The sequence below is a fragment of the Rana temporaria genome, chromosome 4 (genome assembly GCF_905171775.1).
Source record: "Rana temporaria chromosome 4, aRanTem1.1, whole genome shotgun sequence".
NCBI lineage: Eukaryota > Metazoa > Chordata > Amphibia > Anura > Ranidae > Rana > Rana temporaria.
Genome location: NC_053492.1, coordinates 16,579,191 through 16,584,873, shown reverse-complemented (window position 1 = coordinate 16,584,873; position 5,683 = coordinate 16,579,191). Strand labels below are relative to the sequence as shown.

The 5,683-nt window shown below is 43.6% G+C and overlaps 1 non-coding gene across 1 annotated transcript; it reads left to right on the top strand.

The window, feature by feature from the left end:
• Window positions 1–4,337: 4,337 nt before the first annotated feature.
• On the top strand, window positions 4,338–4,461 carry LOC120938420. Its single transcript, XR_005749037.1, has one exon. It is a non-coding gene; the product is annotated as a small nucleolar RNA SNORA65 (small nucleolar RNA).
• Window positions 4,462–5,683: the final 1,222 nt, after the last annotated feature.

Here is a 5,683-nt window from a genome sequence, read left to right as displayed (position 1 = left end):
TACAATATGTCCAGCAGGGGAGAGCATCAGCATGTGAAGAACAACCTAGTGCGGTGGAAGTCCATTCACCTAGGCGGACCACCAACCAGTTTTTTGTGGGTTTCCAAAATATATACCAGCCTCTATGGTTACACAAGAGGATTCATTTTTGGGGTTCCTTTTGACCTCCTGGCCTCAATTACAGTTTTTATATTGTGACCAGTCCATCCTTTCATACAGGTAATCTTTGCTCCTATTTTAGTCTGTCATTTTGGTCTCAGCCAACACGGGATAAAATATTAAATTTGTATTTTGCCTACAATCTTTGTAACATTTGTATTGTTTTCTTTCTATTTTCAGTAGACAGTGCTTGATAAATGTAATTCTCCTGAGGAAGCTACCAATCGTGGCAAAACACGTAGAGAGAATTTTTCAGCTTGCACATTCTTGAAACTGTATTGTATCATTGGATGGATTTTCTATATTCTGTTATTTTTTACTTTTATAAATAAATATTTTTTTCATATAAATGTTGTTGTAAATTGCACCTTCAAAATCCCAAAACCCCTATTTTTTCTAAATATGCTATGCATTAGGCAACCCCCCAGCGGAAGTGACGTGGAGTGCATGTCAGACCTCGCTTCTATGTATTTTGCGTTCCAGCATGCGTCATCAGGAAGTGACTGACAGCTGATGGGCAGATGTGGTAGGCACCTCTGATGGGGGCTGAGCTTATAATCAATGCGCTGATTAACAACGCAGACCCCTCCTATGACAGGAGAGACGCTGATCGGCTCTCCTGTCAGCGTGAACCTAGGAAAGCCGTTTACTGGCACTTCCTGGTTACACGCTGTGATCAGCTGTGATTGGTCACAGCTGATCACATGGTAAAAAGCCCACCTCATAGGCGATTTACCACAATCGGAGTTGCGGTGTGTCAGAGTGACACACCACACCACTGATCGCCGGAGTGTGTCATATGACTTCCAGTCAGGATAACTTAAAGGGTCACTAAAGGAAATTTTTTTTTAGCTGAAATGACTGTTTACAGGGTATAGCAGTGGCGGCTGGTGCTCAAAATTTTTGGGGGGGCGCAAACGAAAAAAAAAAAAAAAAAAAACCTCACTGTGCCCATCACATGTAGCCACTGTGCCATCAAACGCAGCCACTGTGCCATCAATTGTCACCACTGTGCCATGCCATCAAACACAGCAACTGTGCCATCAATTGTCACCACTGTGCCATGCCATCAAACAGCAACTGTGCCATCAATTGTCACCACTGTGCCATGCCATCAAACAGCAACTGTGCCATCAATTGTCACCACTGTGCCATGCCATCAAACGCAGCCACTGTGCCATCAATTGTCACCACTGTGCCATGCCATCAAACGCAGCCACTGTGCCATCAATTGTCACCACTGTGCCATGCCATCAAACGCAGCCACTGTACCATCAATTGTCACCACTGTGCCATGCCATCAAACGCAGCCACTGTGCCATCAATTGTCACCACTGTGCCATGCCATCAAACGCAACCACTGTGCCATCAATTGTCACCACTGTGCCATGCCATCAAACGCAGCCACTGTGCCATCAATTGTCACCACTGTGCCATGCAACACAGCAACTGTGCCATCAATTGTCACCACTGTGCCATGCCATCAAACGCAGCCACTGTGCCATCAATTGTCACCACTGTGCCATACCATCAAACGCAGTCACTGTGCCATCAATTGTCACCACTGTGCCATGCCATCAAACGCAGCCACTGTGCCCCTCAACTGTTGCCACTGTGCCAATTGTCACCACTGTGCCCTTTAATTGTCACCACTGTGCCCCATGATGCCACTGTGCCCATTGTCACCACTGTGCCCCATGATGCCACTGTGCCCATTGTCACTCACCACTGTGCCCCATGATGCCACTGTGCCAATTGTCACCTCTGTGCCCTTTGTCACCACTGTGCCCCATGATGCCACTGTGCCAATTTTCACCTCTGTGCCCTTTGTCACCACTGTGCCCCATGATGTCACTGTGCCCCTTTCCCTGTAAAAAGCACTTACCTGAGGATTCCATGTGCTCCCTCGATGTCTTCTGCCGCTGTGGTGAAGCTTCTCCTGATAACCAGAATCCGGGAACCTGATTGGCTGAAACGGCCGTTTGTCTTATACAATGAGCGCAGATTGCCTGCGCTCAGAGTATAGACAGCTGAGAGCCGGAGAAAAGCCTATCAGAGCCGCTGGCTTTGATAGGCAGTTCCCCTCAGCCAACCAGCTGCCGCTATTCGGGTAACCGGCGTCCCGCATCCGGTTATATGAATAGACCAGGCAGCGCTGGCAACCAACAATAACATACATTTGTGCATTTATGCACGAATGTGTGTTATTTGCGAGAGGGGGTGGCGCTGCAGCGCCCTCTATAGACGGCCGCCAGAACTGCGGCTAAAATGTTAAAATGACATTTTAGCCGAATAAAAGTTCTTAAAGGGCCCGTTTTTTTTTTATTTATTTTTTATTTTTGTGACTGTGGGAGGGGGGGGGCGGCGCCTGTGCGTCCCTATGGACGGGCCGCCACTGGGGTATAGAGATATAATAGTTAACTGATTCCTTTTAAAAATGATTAAAAATTGATAAAAATCAATCATATAATGTACCTACAGTTTAGTTTAATTTTTGTTGTTGATTCCTGGTTCTCTGATGTACAGAGAACCAATAGAGGGCAGTGATACTTTGTCTAAAACTCCTCAGCACCAATCCAGTTTTGTTTTACACACAGTAATCACACCTCCTCGATTAGTCACCACAGAGAGAAATCTCCCAGTACTGTGGTGATCAGGAAACAGACAACCAGGAAGTGTCCAAAACAGAGAGGATTTACAGCAACATCAAAGCAAAAACGGACAATGAGGACATGAAACCAGGACTGCAGTAAGGTAAAGGAAGCTATTTAGCTAAAAAAAAAATCCATTAGTGACCCTTTAACCACTTTGCGCATGTCATTCTGTTATATTGCGGGCGGGAAGTGGTTAAAATAGGGTTGCACCGATACTAGTCTACCGAGCATTTGAAAAAAAAAGGCTTTCCAGGTAGTTTTGGGCACAACATATGCCGTGTCATCAAACAATAAACACCTGTAATAAATAGACATGTGCACACTGAAATATTTTGTTTCGGAATTTTGTTTTCATCTGAAAAATACATTTATTTCGTTATTCCCGAGATTCGTTTTTGTTTATTTAGCTTCGTTAAAAAAACATGCATTTGTCCGAAAATCCGAATTAATTAAGGTTGAATCTGTCATTTGAAGGCTCATGGTGTCTGTTGAATGTTCTAAGAAGATTCCACGAAGCAGCTAAACTGTACTACGCCGCGATCGTACATTTGCGGCCGAATGCTCCGCCCACAAGCTATAGTAGAATTCTAATGTTGTATGACTCTTATGACTTGTATGTTCACTTGCGGCGATCGTATGTTTTTATCTGCTCCGTCGAATCTTCATGTCTCTATAATGTCGAATCTTTTCTCTCTATGTCGAATCTTTTCTCTCTATGTCGAATCTTTTCTCTCTATGTCGAATCTTTTCTCTCAATGTCGAATCTTTTCTATCTATGTCGAATCTTTATGTCTCTATAATGTTGAATCTTTTCTCTCTATGTCGAATAATCTTGGACTAATAAAGTTAGGTTAGGCACATTCAACCGCAGGTTCGATAAGCACACATCGCTGTTGTCACCGTCATGTCGAATCTTCTATCTATATCCAACTGTTGTCGCAACGAAACAAAAATAAGGCATTATTTATGTCAGATCTTTCAGATTCTGCTAATTCATTATCTTTTGTTACAGTAAAATGAATGCAAAAATCCCAGAAATTCGGACGAAAACGCATTCGGACAAAAACTAATGCACTTGTCTAGTAATAAATAAACAAAACTAATTTTGACCAGTGAATAGAAATACTCTAGTAGTTCTTTGAGGTTGTCCTTGTTCTCACCGATACCAATATGCCCTGATACTGGCCAATTTCTATCATGCTCTCACCAAGAATTAAAAGACATTAGGCAGGCAACACAGTGGCTCAGTGGTTAGCACTTCTGCCTTGCAGCACAGAGGTTGCCAGTTCGAATCCCAAACACAACACTACCTGCTTGGAGTTTGCGTGTTCTCCCTGTGCCTGTGGGGGTTTCCTTCAACACTCCAAAGACATGCTGGTAGGTAAATGGGCTCCTGTCTAAGTTGGTGTATGAATGTGAGTTAGGGACCTCAGATTGTAAGCTCCTTGGGGGCAGAGACTAATGTGACTGTACGATATATATATGTAAAGCACTGCATAAACTGATGGTGCTATATAAGAGCCACCCGCCACTATACCAGTCTGGTGTGTCTGGGTTTATTCCAGTGGTGAGCTTAGAAAGACCTCCTCTTCGGAGGCAGAACTTGTCTGTGTGTGACTGGTTCTGTGCCAGAAGATTGAGTACATTCCTTTATCCATATACAGGGCTTTTTTGAATGCCGATTGTTTTCTTTTTTTTTTTTACTTCCCTTGTGTCTGTTTTATTTGTAAAAAAAAAATAAGAAAAAAGAAAAAAAATGATGCAACAGCAAGACAATTTTATATATATAAACATGTTTTGGGTAGTATTATACTCAAAGGGCATTACCGTATATATTCAAGTATAAGCCGAGTTTTTCAGCATATTTTTTGTGCTGAAAAAGCCCCCCTCGCCTTATACTCGAGTCTCTGCGTCCCTGTATCATGCAATCAGACGGCGTCCAGTGTAACCCCGCCCCGCCTCCTCCTCATCCTTGTCTGTGATAGGCAGAACACTGAAGACTAACTCACTGCTGGGAAACTGAGTGTTCTGTCTATCACAGACGAGGACGAGGAGGAGGCGGGGTGTGGTTACACTGGATGGATGCCAACTGCGATTTACCACAGCGAACAGCGCTATAAAAATGCACTGATTACTGTGACTGGCATTGAAGGGGTTAACACTAGGGGGCAATCAAGGGGTTAAATGTGTGCCCTGATAGGTAATTCTTGCTGTGGGGGGTGGGGACCGATGGGTGTCCACATTCATACATCCAGAACCAATTTAGACAGGAGCCCATTTACCTACCAGCATGTCTTTGGCGCATTGGGGGAAACCCCCACAGGCAGAACACGCAAACTCCAAGCAGGTAGTGTTGTGGTTGGGATTTGAACCAGCAATCTCTGTGCTGCAAAGCAGAAGTACTAACCACTGAGCCACTGTGTAGCCTATGCCTAAGGTTGTTTAATTCTTGGTGAGAGCATGATAGAAATTGTCCAGTGTCAGGGCATATTTGCATCGGTGAGAGCAAGGACAACCTCAAAGAACTACTGGAGTATTTCTATTCACTGGTCAAAATTTGTTTTGCTTATTTATTACTAGACATGTGGATTAGTTTTCGTCCGAATGCATTTTCGTCCGAATCATTGGGATTTTCACGTTCGTTTTAACAAACAATAACGAATGAGCAGAATCCGAAATCCGAAAGATCAGACATAAAAAATGCTTTATTTTCATTTTGTTGTGACAACAGTTGGATATAGATAGAAGATTCGATGTGACAATAGTGATCTGTGTCTATCGAACCTGCGGTCGAATGTGCCTAACCTAACTCTATTAGTCCAAGATTATTCGACATAGAGAGGAAAGATTCGACATAGAGAGAAAAGATT